Raw genomic sequence first — 16,099 nt, 5'->3', positions numbered from 1 at the left:
TGGAGGGATGGAGGGAATGAGAGAAATACAATTTTATTATAATCTGAAAAGATATAGAAACCAAACGTGCTAATGAAATGAACATATGGTTCTCAAAGGAAGAAACACAAATATCCAATATGTAATTTAAAATGTGTTCACCATCCTTAATCCACCAGAGAAATTTAAACTAAAACTACTTTGAGATTCCATCCTGCTCCTAGTCACAATGGCCACCATCAAAAAGGAGATGATAAAACGTCCTGGCAAGTAGATAGAGAAAATGGAACGAACCCTCATCATTAGACACAAGTAAGAATAACATCTTGTTTTAGTTAGGGTTTTATTGCTATGAGTAGAAGCCATGACCATGGCAACTGTTATAAAGGAAAGCATTTGATTGAAGCTGGATTACAGTTCAGAGGTTTAATCAATTATCAGCATGGTGGAGGCATGGCAGGATGCAGGCAGACATGGTGCTGGAGAGGACAGGATGCAGGCAGACATGGTGCTGGAGAGCTAGCAGGTCTCCATCTGTACCCACAGGCATCAGGAAGAGAGCGAGCTACTGGGCCAGGCTTTAGTATCTGAAAACTCAAAGTCCACTCCGAGTGACACACTTCCTCAAGCAAGGCCACACCTCTAATAATGACACCCTCTCTGAGTCTATGGGGGCTATGTTCATTCAAAGCATAACACAGGTAGTATATCCTGTATATAAATCAATATGACATTTTATAAAATAATTGAAAACAGAACTAATATATTCCTTTAATGTATTAATACTGAGTTTATTCCCAAAGGACTTTATTTCCTACCACAAAGATACCTAAATATCCATGTTTATTGCTGAATTACATGTAATAGAAGGACAAATAACCAACATATAATAGAGGTACACCAATAGATGAATGAAGAGTGAAATATTATATATAAAATAATATATTATATGTATAATATATAATATATTATATATAAAATATGTGATATTATATAATATATTATATGATATATGATATTATATATAATATATAATGAAATTTCATTGAAAAACAAATATAATTATGAAATATTCAGGAAAATGAATGGCAGTTGGAAGCATAATATTAGGCAAAGTAATTTAGAAAGACAAAAATTCCATGTTCTCTTTCCTTTGCTAGCACTTACTATATATGTATATATATATATATATATATATATATATATATATATATATATATATATATATATATATATATGGGGATGACTTTGGTTACAAAAGTAGAAGTCCAGGACTAGGAAATGAAAAAAGATGACATGTTCAGAAAGAAGCAGGGGATGCCAATAAGGTGTAAGTGATGTTGATTCTGCTGGTTTATGCCATCTTAGAATTCACTGATGAGTTTATTTGTGTCCTCTGACCTCTTTGAACATACTTATAATTGTTCTATTATTAGCAATCATTGTCATACTTTGGAGTAATGTTGCCTTGGCTTTTTCTGTTCCTTTTTGCAATTGGACTTGTGGATCTGGATTTCAATGGATGGTTGAACATTTTTAGTACCCCTGAGTATCCAGAAGCTCTCCTTTAAACTAAAGAGGGAAAGTTTGTACAAAAATGTAAAACATTCAGTGAGGGCCAAGTCTAAGAGGGACCAAAGTCTACAGGGGAAACTAGAGCCAGGTTCCAAGGGTGACCCATAGCACAAAGGACCACCCATGGATAGGTCCAGTTTTCCCAACACATACCTGAAAGTCAGTCAGGATAAATAACTAACATCTGGGATATGTTCTATGGGCTATGTTATCCACTGACAGCATATTTTCAAAGACCACCCCCAGGCAAATACAACATCCACAAAACTTCTGATCAACCACGCAGAGGTGTAACAAGCATCTATAACCCAACTATGAGCTTCCAAAGGATTCCAAAGTCATGCAACAGTTATCTGGAGCCCTGAAAGAAAACATATAACAAATCAAGGCTAGCCTAGTAAGACAACTGTATTCTAGTCTCCAGAGAGTACTGAGAAGTGAGTCTGATGTCTTACATACTAGTCTAGCACATGAAAACACCACCTCAGATGTCCTACTACAGTCTACTGTCTCTTGATGGTAATCACTTCTACTAAAAGAGATGCCCCCAAGCAGCTACAGAAGGTCCAAATAAGAATCTCCTCACCTCATATTATAGTTTAAATACTCAGTATACAGAATGAATGACACACTTGAAAAGCTGATAAAGCAACCTCAAGTCACATACAGAGACAGATACATCATATAACAGTAAATGCATCAATAGATCTTTTACAGCCAGGGTGACTTGCAGTGAAGTATCTGTCTCCAGATGACAACTGTGACTACTACATCCAGCAAAAGTGTCTGACATAATTGCAGAAGAAAGGAAGACTTTGACAAAAACAACACAATTCTCAACTGCTAAACTGGCACTCCAGAAGACACATTAAGAAGTCCCTCAGGTTGGGGGCTGAGAGATGGCTCAGCAGTTAAGGGCACTGGCTGTTTAATTCCCAGCAACCACACGATGGCTCACAGCCATCTATAATGGAGTCTGAAGCCCTCTTCTGGCACACAGGTGTACATGCAGACAGAATACTCATATACATAAAACATATAAATCTTAAAAAAAAAAAGAAAGAAAGAAAGAAATCACTCAGGCTGGAAAGGAAGAAAAACATATCGAGAGCACCAAAGGAAGAACTAAACCATGCTGGAAAATGTCTATTTGTTTTCTCTAGGAAATATACCACTTCATCAAAGAGATAGAGATAGAGACTATCTTAGGGATGTAAAAAAATATTCAGAGAAACTTGAACCAGGGAACAAACAGGTGTCACCTGCCTAGTATATGACAAAGTAGACATCAGATGAAATTTAGTCATAAGAGGAAGGTTAATTTGTACTGGCTAAGAGACAATCCATCAAGAGCAAAGCCAATTCTCAACATATGTGCATGAATTATGTGATTCCCCAATTCCATAAAACAAATATTACAACCTGTAAAGTCACAAGTTTACTCCAACACAATAGTAATTCATGACTTTAATACCCAGTTCTCATCAACTGATAAAAATCTGAACAGCAAAACATTTGAATTAATGTCTTAAGATCATTATGCTATTTACTCAAACAATCTACAGCTTTTATTTTTTAATAAAACTATTCATTGTAGCAGTTAATGAACTTGAACCAACAACAACAGTTGTCAATTAAAACAAATTGGAGGATACCCTCTGGGACTTTTGGGCAAGATGGCATTTTAGAAGTTCACTAATCAGCTGTAATGTAGTGAAACAAAGTCAAGACTACAGAGAGTGAGTTCCATCCTGCACAAAAAGTCTCTACCATCTGTGGCTCAAATTGGCACTAGAATTCCTCACCAAGCTAATTTATCCCACCTGGACTTTTCTTTCTTTTCAAAGTTAATTTAATATTTGCTTGTATCCTTATCCATTTATTTGACTTCCAATCCTAATTTTATTAAATAAAATCTGAGTGAGTATACCCTTATAACCTTGGTTGTTCCTCCCCTCAATAGTAGTTGCAATCCAAGGGTTCACTGTGGTTAGGTAGCTAACACCCCATTTGCACAGTGACAACGGACAACAGCTCTCGTTCTTCTTGAAGTTAATATTCTACTCAGGGAGTAATGCAGAGTCTGAACCAGGTACTTTGAGCTCCTGGATTGAGGAGTTATATTCTGAACTACACATCACAACTACACTGCGTGCAAGACCCACTGATCTCTGTTACACCAAAAGATCTGCAAGCACACTTAACTGCTGAGCCATCTTTCTAGCTTGAACAGATGTTTTTATGGACTGAAAGATTCAAAATCATGTGGCTGAAGAGATGGCTCAGCCATTCAAGCACCGGATGCTCTTCCAAAGGACACAGGTTTGATTCCTAGTACACAGCCTTCTGCAACTCGAGTCCCAGGGTATCTGGTACCCTCTGTTCGCCACAGCACTGCATGGACATAGAAATAGATTCTGGCAAAACACCCATACACATAAAGATAATACAAATTTAAAAATAAAAATGGTGTAACTTTATTTTCACCCTTTCCTCCCTACCAGGCCACCTTTTGTGTAGTGAATTGACAGAAGGTAAACATTATAATTAAGACCAATTTGACTTTGAAAAGAATTAAAAGTTCCAAATTCTAGAAAATTACCTACTTGCTGTTTTTCTTGTCATCTTTCTAAGCCCCGTAGGCAACTAAAGTGTGCGTTTGTCAGTCACCTTTTGCCTAATAGGTACTTGATTTATTTCGGTGCATGAATGAAACACACTTGATAAATGGATCATTTAACTTCTTTGTACTAATACCCTGTTTCAGAACTGGGAAACAGTGATGTTGGACATATATTCTAACTGTTAAACTATCATCCCATGCATTGCAAAGTAATATACTTTAGTAATAGCAGTGATCTTATAAAAGTAGCTCAGGTAATTATTTGATCATCTATAGAAAAAAATAGCCAAATGAGATATAATCTAAAAAGCAGTTGTCCTAAATACGTCACTATTTGGTGATCAAACTGTATTAAATAGTTTCTAAGTCCATTTCATGAGCAGAATGGGAAATGGATTTATTTTTAAACCCTTGCACATAACTGTTTTGTCAATTGACTCTGAATTGTATGCTGATTATATATGAATAGATTTGTTTTGAGGTAAGAATTATTAACACCATGAAACGGTGACTACTAAAATGGATGTCACCAAACTGTGTTTTAATTTTTGTGTTTTATTACTTCAATAAGCCAAGGGAGTCTTGAAAAAAATTCCAGTCACTCCTGCCTTGTTTTGCAATCGCTGGTGCTATTTATTTTAAACATTCCTAGTGAAAACATTAAATCCGTTCTGTCATCTTCCACCTTTAGAACATAACCTTAGAACAGCTCTTCTGTTTTTCTCTGTGGCTCCCTTCTTAGAAGCCCATTTATGAACATAGTAGAGCCAGAATGTTAAGACAGATATTGTTCTTAGCTCAGAACTCACTGGCCTCCTCACTATGAGAAGGAAAAGGACAATTCCAGATTCTACTATGTCCACATGCATTGATGGGAGAAAAGAAAGCCATTCCCTGCACTCAAATGCCACGTGGCACTCAAAGCCGATGCCTCTTCAGAGTCCTGAGCCCCATTCGAGTTTATTTCCCCGCCCCTCCCCCTCGCACCCCACCCCTGTCCCTGGCGCCTTAACTATAGAAATCATTTTTAAAAATTTCTTTGCTTCCATCTCTAGGATTCACAATGAGCTGGAAACATCTCTCTGTAAAGAATGAACCATGACACCCAGCATTCTCTGTAATAGCCTTAAGGTAGCTTCCCATCTCCTCTCTGTACTGGCTCCTCCTCACACTAGCCACGCTAGACAACGTTGACTGCTTCAGCCAAAAATAGTAGAATCTTCAGTCTCTGCTCCACACTTTGTCTCTGTGTTTCCTTCCGTGAGTATTTTGCCAACCATTGGACTGAACACGGGGTCCCCAATGGAGGATCTAGAGAAAGGACTGAAGGAGCTGAAGGAGTTTGCAACCCCATAGGAAGAACAACAATATCAACCAACCAGACTCCCCCCAGAACTCCTAGGGACTAAACCACCAACCAAAGAGTACACATGGAGAGACCCATGGTTTCTGCTGCATATATAGCAGAGGATGGCCTTGTCGGGCATCAATGAGAGGAGAGGCCTTTGGTCCTGTGAAGGCTCAATGCCCCAGTGTAGGGGAATGCCAGGACAAGGAAGTGGAAGTGGGTTGGTGGGTGGGAGAACACTGTCATAGAAGCAGGGGGAGGGGAGATGGGATAGGGGGTTTCTGGAGGGGAAACTGGGAAAGGAGATAATATTTGAAATGTAAATAAAAAATATATAATAAAAGGAAAAAATAGTAAGACCATCAATGTCTGATTCGACAGTGTCTCATTCTCTCATCCATAGCTTTACTGGATTAATTCCATTCCTGCAGTGGTGACGCCGCCTAACTCAGCAGAATATAGCACTTCAGCTTCCCTTAGACTTTTGAAATTTCAGTACCTTAAAAATGTGCATTATATATTTGAAGACGAAATTCAGCACAGTGACACGTAGATGCAGTGTGGCAGAACCTATTTGGCGGGCCTGCTATGCCTATCCTGTATGTCTACCCGTGTACACATTTCACCAGTGCCTGGAACTGGTTTTCTGTGTGCCCATAGGCCCCGGGAAACAGTGTGTGTGTGTGTATAATGGTACAGAGGATACCAGACTTCTGAACCAACATTTTAAAACTGAGATACCTTACTTACAAATTTAAACTACTACCTTCCTTTAAAGACTCCAGAGTTAGGATATCTGGAGCCTCATGCTTGTCAAGTTGTGTATGCATTGGATTACCCTAGTGCGAATACCCAGATGCCTGCCTGTGGACTCATTTTCTTATCTCTTCATGTGTTTAACCTGCTGGGTCCTTCCTGAGGCTTCTTAAATGTGTGGCCCTCTCCAACATAATTGTTACTGTCTTAGATTTTATATGTGTCCTGAAATGCTATCATTTTGAAATCTAGACTTCAAATACTGTGTGCTCTTTTCTTAGTTTCCTAGCCAGTGAATAATATTGGAAAAAGGAACACGGCACATTAATACATCAAATGAGCAGGGATCAGGGCTTGAGATACTACCGCTGGCTGTTCTCAGGCTCCAGGGTTGACATTTGATTATACATTAGGAGTTTGCCTGAACAAAGTCAAAGTCTTGTCTTAAAGTCATTGTTTCATTTCAACATTATAATTGGTACGGTTGAATTGGCATGCATAGGAACACCAGCACTATGAAGCTCTATGTGCCTTATGATAGACTGTATTTTTATAACTTTCTAACCCCTTCTGGTGCAGGTTGAAGGGGCCACACACACAGTCTGGTGACTGGCTTCAAAGCCAGGGTCTGAGCAATGGCAGGGGCACTCCCTCCCTTGGTCTCTCAGTCCATCTACTTCAGTTAGTTTCATATTTACTCACAAGTGCACACTCACATCTCATGTTTGAAGACAGAGGCAGGCTGTCTCCTTCTGACATGGGCTTAAATACCCATCTCCGATTTCCAAGGTTCAGTGAGTAGAAAATACAGCTCGGATGCAATCAGTGTGTAAAGGCTCCAGTCCTATAACCAGTAAAAGGTGACTCAGAAAACCCACGGAACCAACGAAGCTGGGCTCACAGAGACTGAACTGCCTGCCAGTCAGGGAGCCTGCATGGGACAGACCTAGGCCCTCTGCATATATGTTACACGTGTGCAGCTTGGTCGTCTTGCGGGACTCCCAACAGTGGGAAAAGTTGCTATCTCTGACTTTGCTTCTGCCTTTGGAAGCCTTTCCTTCCATTGGGTTGCCTCATCTAGCATTAATAGGAGGTGCCTAGTCTTACTGAAACGTGATATGCATGGCTGGTTGGTATCCATGGGAGGGAAGCCTGCCCTTTCTGAAGAGGAATGGAAAGAAAGCGTGGATGATGAAGAAGGCGTGGAGGGAGAGGAAACTATGGCTGGGATATATATATATATATATATATATATATATATATATATATATATAAAAAGAAGAAAAAGAAGAAGAAGAAGAAGAAGAAGAAGAAGAAGAAGAAGAAGAAGAAGAAGAAGAAGGAGAAAAAGAAAAAATAACTCAGAAAACACTGTCCTTAGGGAATCTGTGAGTATAAACATCCCATCTCATTCAAGACCCGCATGCACATTTAGAGGAGATGCAAAAGCCTCCGTGCTCAGAAGGGACCACAGTCTCTCCCCACAGAGACACATATGCTCAGTTACCACACTGTGTCCCAGAAGAGATGCTTATGCATGCTAGATGGACTACAAATCCAGTCCTTTATGCCGGCTCTTGGCTCTTCCACGCCGTAGTAGTGGAGGCTCCATTCTGAATTATCCGCAGCTTATGCTTGGGATCTGAGATTCTTTTCTGAATATTTAAAAAAGCCTTCCACGCTGTTGAACTCTTCTAAGATGATGGCTTTCCTGTCCAAGGTTAATCCTGACCAGGCCATTCCCACTCATAATTTAAATGGGAAACCCCACTATATAAATTCAGACTTACTGTCTTGACATATCTTTGAAAGAGAAACAATTACAAGTCCCAGCTTATTCCAAACTGATTTTTGTGAAATTCATGGACCCTGGTAGTGAAAACTACACGGAGAGGTTTGAGAGGGAACCAGTAAGAACCTCTGCCAAGTAGCTTTTCAACGGTGCACAATGCTTGACTTTTTAGGCTTTAAGAAAACAAAAACAAACGAACAAACAAAAAAACCCCAAACAAAACAAAAATACTAGGGATCACTAAGCTAATGAGATTGGATATTATTTAAAGGGCTGGTACCGCTTGCTCCAATCACGGGTCCTGCTAGATCTGGAAGTGTCTCTCCATTCACTGTGTCCCCATGCTGCACACCTAGAAGCTGTGTAAATTTCACAATCCACTGCCACATTCCAGGCTGCACTGGTGAACAAGTGTCCTCTTACCACAGCCGCACACAGAGTCTGGGGAGCGGAAGGTAGAGCAAGAAGGTGTTTCCTTTGCTGGCCTACTGAGTGCAATGCCAGGTATGCACGCAACAGATATTTCTATACTCCTCTGGCCCTTTTGGAAATGCTAAGGCTTTCACAGAGCCCATGTTCATGGACCATAACCCAGATCACCTCTACTAACCAGGAAGCCATACATACCTTCCCTGCCTCAGCAGCCTTTGGTCAGGGCTTCTGGTCATCATCTTTCCAGGCTTTTCTGTCCTCAGTGCAGGGTGAACTAAGTGCAGTTTGAAGAGAGCACAGCTGACTAGGTGAATTCATCTAGAACTTAAGCGAATATGTAGTATTAGGGACACCTTCACTGTGGGATAATCGCATCTCCAGGGAGCCTATTTGCAGGAGGCCACCATTCTGAAGACAGGGGAGTCAAATTAAGCAAATCAGCAAGTCCGTGAGCGTGCTCTGCAGGTGTTTGACATTATACATCAGAACCGGAAATGCCCAATTCCTTCTTTAATAATTGGTGTTGCTGGGAAATTAGTCGACGCAATCTCCACCAATGAGTTTTTAACGTCGATGACATGAAGACATTTCCAACAATATATATTTCCCCTAATAACTCCTCCCACCACCGCAAGCAATGTAGATGTTTGCAAACCAATTAATGCTAATAGAGCCCTGCTGCTCAAAGCTTATCCACACTTAAATCAGCCCCCACTTCCCCTTCTGTCCTCCTCTAAGTCAGGGTTTCTCACTTAAACAAATGTGACACTGATGAGGCCCTGATGTGGCCATGAACGGGGGTTTCTGTTCTACATTTCCATCTTCATTCCTATAAAAAACAGTTATGTGGGCGCACCTCCACACTCCATTAGACCGTGGGGGAAGAGACGGGAATTGCTTTAAGTCAATCGCGCCCCTGTAGCCCTGGGTAGCTCAGAAGCAAAACAAAAGACGATATTATTCTGCTTTCAATGTGCACGAAGACGGTTTTGCTGTCTCCTGGGTAAATTCTACAGAAGCAGCTCTGCGAATGATGGTTCCAAATAAGTATTTGAGTTGAAAGTAAAAGCATAAATAGTAAAAATACAGCAGGTTGTTCTAATGCAATTTGCAAAAGAAGAGAGAGAGAGAGAGAGTTAGTTCACATGTTTACTGACAAGATAAAATACTACTTAGATTTCTCAGTTGTAAGGCAGTAGAATGGGGTATTACTTATTCTCTGTATTATTAAAACGTGGTCATCCTTTTGGTTTTTAAATATGTATGTCTTTATTTTTGAGATTATAATTAAGTAATTTTGCCCTCCCATTTTCATCCTTCAAACGTTCCTATGTATCATGTTTTTCAAATTCATGGCCTCTTTTTCTTTGTTGTCACGTGTGTGTGTGTGTGTGTGTGTGTGTGTGTGTTCCTAAATATATAATTATAGCCTGTTTCATCAGTATATTATTACTTCTATGTTTTCAGGGTTGACCACCTGGGATAACCAGTTGGTGAGTTTTTCCCTGGGTAAGCCAGTTTTGCACATTCTGGGCATTCCTTAGTTGCCTGTTGTTGAGGCCGCCTGGGCTTTTCTTTCTTCCTTCCACACTAGCACAGCTATGGGTGTCATCTCTGTTTGGGTCACATCTAGGTGGCCACGATGGTGAGATATCATGGGTGTAGCTTCTGACACTTCTAGGAGGCACAATTTCACAGCAAGCTTCCTGCTTCTTTGACTTTTATAATCTTCCTGCCCCTTTCCACATGATCCCTAAATCTTAGGTGAAGGAATTATGCAGTAGCTATAGCAACGGGGACTGGGCTTCACAATGCTCCATTTTGTTTGGCTGTGGTTCTTTGTTTTGTTTTGTTTTGTTTGTTTTCTTGTTTTTTTGTTTTTTGTTTTTGTTTTTGCAATCGTTTCTGTCCATTGCAAAGAGAAGTTTCCTTGAAGACAGATGAGGACTACACTAAACAGTGGGTATAAAGACAAATGCTTAGAATATAGTTAGGAACAATGGTGGTTTAGTAAAGTCTCCAAGATTCATGATTTCACTAGCCCTGGTAAATTGGCTAGGTCTCTGGTACCCATCATCATGCCCCTCTTGAGTAGCCTTAAGTGCCATGAGAGAGCTGTTGGTTATGCCCAATGTCTGCATGCCACTATTGCATTTGTAATTCTTAGCAGTGATGAGCATTTTGATGCCATGCCAATGTTGGAGAGTAAAGCTGACCTGGCTGTGTGCTATTTGTTGATCTGGATATCACAAGTGTCTCCCAGTGTATATTCTCTGAAGTTGGCTTTCAGTTTTGGCTTTAAGGTAATTAATATCCATTATGGCTCTGCTGCCTGGGCACAATCTGTGAAGGCTCTGGGCTTAAGATCTGCAATTTATATAATCGCAATTGTATCCTCTCATATAAGTGGGCAGAAAGCTCCTTACGTGTACACTGTCCCTTACCTGGAACTGAAGGAACATACATGCATGACTCATCAACTTAACACAGAGAGTTATATGGCATAGTGCTATTAACAGGAACAATGTCCATGAGATATAAAAATATTATCAAGGTCTTGATTTTTCTCCTTGAGGATAGGCAGACATGTTTTATTAATGTTCAGTTATCAGGAGCAATAGCGATAAAAAATCAAGTCACAAATTGACTCTGCCAAGAGCCATTTGTAGAGTCTTGAGAGAAATTGCCACACCCATAAAAACGATCGCACAGCCAAATTCTACCTTCACTACATGCACAGGTGGATCACTCTTACACGTCTAGCCTGGGAAATGAAGTCATATTTTTTTAGTGATAAATACAGTGAATGAATGTTGCTGGTCTTGCAGAGGACCCAAGGACAACAAAAACTGCCTAAAAAATGGGAAATTTCTCAGTTCTTAATCCCTGAGACAAAAACAAGGCTTCTGAAGTCTGGAACAAAGATTACAGACAAACCAAACAAAATAAAAACAATAACAGAAATCACACAAACAAACAAAACACACTACAGCTACGCAGTCAGCACTCATCATGTGCTCTTGAAAGAATAAGATGAGAGCAGACAACAGTGGAAAATGCAAACGGACCCATTTATAAAGTTTGGACAGCAGACAAGGAACCAAGAGAAGGAAAAGGGCTCAAGCTCTGCCTGATCAGCATTAGTGCAGGGAGCACTTGTGGCAGGCTAGCCACATCAAGGCTAACTAGGCAGGCAGACTCAGTGAGAGTAAGAAAGCAGTAGAAATTCTGTTTGTGATTTGCATTGTGCTATGAAACTGTAGAATACCCCTCTCTGGAAGCCCATATTGTTATTCACAGCAGTTAACACGAACCCTGGGTGCCTGTCATGAGAGCAGCCCATGAGGTCATGCTGTATGTGGTTGTCAGAGAGAAAGACGTGTGAAGTCCAGACCATCTGTCTCAGATTTTAGTGTAAACATTAGATACAGTAATTTTCACTAGATCGATGGATGTAACCACAGAGCACTAAAGTACTATGTGATGCACAATTAAATCCAGATGATACACCTACTTATTTTTGGGGAGAAAAATTAGGTTATTGGGAAGAAGGGTGTAATACTTGATTTTGTGGAATTCCTTGAGATTTGAAACCCTACCCAGACTGGCCTTGCAGCACCAAATGTTTTGAGTCTGAGATTTTACATTAAAATGATGCTGTCTGGATGGAAGGGATTCGCTTATATACAAAACACATACAGAGGCCAAGAAAACCACCCCATGTCACTTCCCATAGTCCTAACTGAAAGACACATGGCTCCCTGAAAACCTTCAAGGGCCTCAAAAAGGAAGCTGTCAATCAGAACTGTGTTTGCTCCTTACAAAAACTCACACTTAAACTTCTCATCGGCATTACAATTGTCTGGTTCATAAAAACTGGAATGTCACAGTGCACCGTGTGACATATCGTGAACAGCTGTTGCCTTTTAACTTAGGAAGATAAAATTTTCCTGCCTTCACCCCTAATTAACGCTTTAACCCGCAACACACTCTTTCCGAGTGAGAGCCTTTCAAATTTGCCTTGAGATTAAAGTGATTTTTTTTTCACCATTTATATCCAAGTTAAACAGACTAGTCCAGTAATACTGATGTTACCATGAACAGTATTGAATGGTACACTCTCGAAGTCTGTCTTCAGCTCCAGTCCTTAATTAAAATTTACCTGTAGCTCAAAGAGACTTATAAATTCCCCTTCTGTGATATAAAATGATTAAGACATAGATGGTAATGAGTAGCCACCAGTGTCTGATGAGCTAGAGAAACCGTGCGCAGTACCTGTGCTGAGCTCTGGCAGGGTTTGAAGTCTTGCCCACAATTTCTATATCCCACAGATACAGGCTCCATACTCATTCTGATGAAATCACTACTTTTGTTTATTTCATGAATACTGTCAGTGCCCTTTTCCTCTTAATCAGTCAACTAAATACTATTAACAAACAATTTCTCTGAAAGCAATTATACCTTCAGCGCATGGCGATACACGCTATCAACCTGGTGTGTCTGTGAGTGTTCTGCTTGTCTAAGGTGTTGTTTTATTCTGCTGCTTTCCATTTTATTTCATGCTTGAACATCACAGAGAAGTGGACAGCAGTAAATTGAACACCAAGCAGTATATATTGCATGTAAATATGTCACTGCAGAATTCCCAGGGACAATAGTACGTCATCAGACAAGTGTACAGGGCATTTGAAAATTCCTTATTGTCCCTGAAAAAAATGCATTCTTTTTTCAGCATTTGAATGATTCAGCCCAGCTGGATAGAGAACAGCTATCTGAATAAGATTTCTAATTGGATGTTTTATAGCAATTTCCTGACATAGAAGCATTCCCTCCTGGAGGGAGGGTTATAAAACTTAGGTATGCCAAATTTACAAGTCTCTAAAAACTGAAACTTACAAGATCCTCTGGGCTCTACCACAAGTTTGCAACTGCAGTGGGGCTGTGAAAAGACTCCTCCCCAAATCATCATTGGTTTGTGAGTCCTTGTTCAGGCACCAGCTATGTGGTATAACTGTTCCTGGAGAAGTAATAATAATAATTTACATGCAAAAGGCACCCGTGATGGACCAGAGTAACAACTCTACCAGTGTTTAACTTGGAAAACCAATTAGCTTACTGCATGGCTTTTGTTGTAGGCAGTAAGCCATGCAAATGAAGCTGATCTCCCTGCCCAAGATTTGCCCACGTAAAGGGAGGAATTACAATGCAGGATGGGGCGGGGCAGGGGGAGGAGACTGAGACAAGTGAACTCTAACCATTGTATTAACTCCTGATTTGCCATGCCAAATGGAAAAGATGAGGGTGAGACGATGGCCTGGTGTTTCTTAAGCTGGCTGAACACAGAGGAAAGGAAGTACAAGTTAGATTGTGCTAACGATCCTTCCTGGGATACAAACACATAGCACCCATAGGAATAATAACTGGATAGTTAGGAGTAAGAAATGATAGAAGATACTCATCAAATCCAATGTTCAATGTAAAGGAAGGGAATCCTATTGGTCCAGCATTCAGGCAGAGGTCTGAGTAACAATGAAAGGCTGTCACCATCTACCCTCGAACCTCAGTGACCTTTTGTAAACTCAGATCATCTAAAGTGTGACATGGATATTGTCAACCATTCTCTGAGGGGAATCCTACCTCCTTCTCTATGAAGCCCTGATCCTACTTCCTTTTGGTTCTTAGTATGGCCTAAGAGACAGGGTTGGGGGAGCAGAAGGCCTGGAGTAATTACATTTCTGTTTGTATTCCCCTACCTAGAACAAAGATGTCTGGTCCCACTTACATGACGAAGGAACAGGGAACTGAAACTTGGTGTATTCACAAGGAAAATGAACTATGTATATGCTATACATATGATATCATATATATTATGTATATGTATTTTATATATGATATACATATGATATATATGTATTTATAATTATTTTCAGTAAAAAATATGTAGAAATACTGAGATTCTGGGTAAAACAGATTCTTTCCTCCATAGTAATATTCTCCTTCCAAGTTATGGGTGTGATAGCCAACAATATTCAAGTTATAAGTGAGAAAGACATTATTATTAAAGGTGAGACATTGTTTCTAACTGTGAGACATTATTATTAAACTGAGACATAATTACCAGAGGTGAGATATCATTGGCTGGGGTGAGACATCATTATTTTGTCCTTTAAAGATTTTCTTTATATGTACATGTGCCCATGTGAACATGGTGCTCACAGGGGCTGCAAGAATCAACTCTAGATGGAGTTCCAGAAAGTTGTGAGATACCTGATGTGGGTTCTGGAAACCAAACTCTGGTCCTCTGCAAGAATAGCATCTGCTGTTCAACCACTGAGCCAGGAGCTCATTGCATCCCGCTGCTTCCGCCAAACTTATATATTTGAAATGTCTACTAATTATTGTTAAGTAAGTTCATTAGGATTAACTCTAATCCAATCTGTTTTGTGTGACAAGATGGAGAGAGATGAACATATTGAAAAAGTCAGATGATGACAAAGCTTGAAAGGTACCATTTATATACGGAGAAAAAAAATGGCCTCAGAAGAACTCAAGCTGTAAGATTTAGATCTTGGTGTTTCAACCTCCAGAGCACTGAGCTCTTGCTTATGTCACCCAGCTTGGGACCTTTGCTATGGCAACCCTAAAAAACAAGCTGTATGTAGTCCCCATTCCTGCTCTAAGCTTGGCATCCAGCCTCACCTTATTCCCATACGGACATGCATCACACCCCTCCAACCTGACTGTCCCCCAGCAATCACATTTGCAATGGCTGCCATTACAGAGAGTACCCATGCACAGAGTAGCCATGAGAGCAGACACAGACTGGTCGTTGGGGCAAACCTAGCACAAAAGAGCTCTAGAAAGCTGCCACTCAGTGATAGTTAGTACGTGAGAAGCACAGACTCATCATGTAAAGATTGTGCCTGATATAGGTGGGATTCCCAATAAACCTGGGATGGATGCTGTGGCTTTGGAATATTCCTTTTAGGAAAATTAATCCATTTATGCAAAAAGCACATATACACAGAGATAGCCTCTTGGTTTAGAAACATAATGAAGCATTATTGTTTGTCTTTCTCACTAGAAAACCCTGAGTCTTCCCTAGGCATCTGAGTTAGCAGCTTTAATGCCACACCTAACATATAACCCAACCTATAAGCACTTATGCAATTTAAGATTAGGGTTATTAAGGATTTCCCAATTGATTATGAAAAATGTTGGGCTTCTTCCGACTGTGAGGAATGTCTCCTTACCACGAGATCAGTTCTTCTCTCTGATCTCCACTTCCACAGTGAACTATTCATCAACGATGTTTATAGTGACTATGTTCTGAGATTTGTTTATAGTGACTATGTTCTGAGATTTGAAAAAAATATTCTACATAGGTATTATGAAATACAATACTATTTTTGCCTAATAATTTTCTCTCCATGTAAAATGAAGGCGGGAATGAAAGTGTGGGGGTATCACACACACACACACACACACACACACACACACACACACACACCCCAGAAGTCACTGTGTAGGGCCAGTTCATTGGAGAGAATATTTTTATGTTTAAAACTTCAAGTGGTTTGCAATGCTCCTAATG

The 16,099-nt window shown here is 40.1% G+C and overlaps 1 protein-coding gene across 1 annotated transcript in view; it reads right to left on the bottom strand.

Annotated features, from left to right (window-relative positions):
• The window catches only part of Pdzrn4 (PDZ domain containing RING finger 4), a 375,018-nt gene that overhangs the window by 342,660 nt on the left and 16,259 nt on the right, over positions 1-16,099 (bottom strand). The gene's annotated exons all lie outside the window — the stretch shown is intronic.

The sequence above is a fragment of the Mus musculus genome, chromosome 15, assembly GCF_000001635.26.
Source record: "Mus musculus strain C57BL/6J chromosome 15, GRCm38.p6 C57BL/6J".
In the NCBI taxonomy this organism is placed as follows: Eukaryota; Metazoa; Chordata; class Mammalia; order Rodentia; family Muridae; genus Mus; species Mus musculus.
The sequence above is the reverse complement of the archived record's forward strand: the minus strand, read 5'-3'. Positions and strand labels throughout refer to the sequence as shown.